Raw genomic sequence first — 880 nt, 5'->3', positions numbered from 1 at the left:
GGCATGTTGCCAGCCTCCTACTCTCTACCTTGTCCCACTTGACAGTAACTCAGTCTCAACATTATTGAGAAATAAATTCTGCACCTTAATTTAGTCAATTCAGCATTATGAACAGGCACTACTATGTAGGAGCTATCGCTGAACTGCATCAACACAAATTAATAACACTGACCTTGCCAGAAGGTGGATTAAGAACAGACATCTCAGTCCAGCTGAAGGATTTAAAATATCCACTACTCTACCTATATTTGACAACGTATCTCATTTCCATTGGAGAATGATCTCCCATTCCAGCAAAAGGTAACAAATACTCCTGCACATATTTGGGTGACAGAAGCAGTGGCAGTATCATAACCAATGAAGTTAATCTGAGATGTGATTATTGCTAGTTGAAAACTTTTCCTACAGTAACAGCTGATTTGAGTGCTGCTGTTCCATCCCCAGAGTGGAAATGAGGACCACGCTCTGAAGAACATAGAGCAGCCACTTGTAGTACTGCTGCTGGTCCACCTGAGGGGAAGGAATGCTGCTTTCCCAACAAGCCCAGTGGATGGACCTGAACCAGATCTCCAGATATGAACATCCCTGTTCTTAGGTAATGTTTGGATCTGGCTCTCTACTTAAATTTAATTTATGCCCCCCCTGTCATGGTACAAATCCCCACTCTGAACCTTAGCGTCCAAAAGATGTGGTACTAGCATGAATTCCTCTAAGCTTAATTACCAGCTTAGAACCTGTAGCGCTGCCACCAACCAGGAATTCCAGTGCCTGGTACACTCTGGTCCCCACAAAACCTTGCCCGGGGTCCCCCCAAGACCCAGACCCTCTGGATCTTAACACAAGGAAAGTAAACCCTTTCCTCCACCGTCGCCTCTCCCAG

General features: G+C 45.1%; 1 pseudogene; it reads left to right on the top strand.

Moving 5' to 3' along the window:
• Positions 1–328: 328 nt before the first annotated feature.
• LOC116818197 (U4 spliceosomal RNA) lies at positions 329–408 on the top strand (annotated as a pseudogene).
• Positions 409–880: the final 472 nt, after the last annotated feature.

Source organism: Chelonoidis abingdonii, chromosome 1 (genome assembly GCF_003597395.2).
Source record: "Chelonoidis abingdonii isolate Lonesome George chromosome 1, CheloAbing_2.0, whole genome shotgun sequence".
NCBI lineage: Eukaryota > Metazoa > Chordata > Testudines > Testudinidae > Chelonoidis > Chelonoidis abingdonii.
This window is presented reverse-complemented; position numbering and strand designations above follow the sequence as displayed.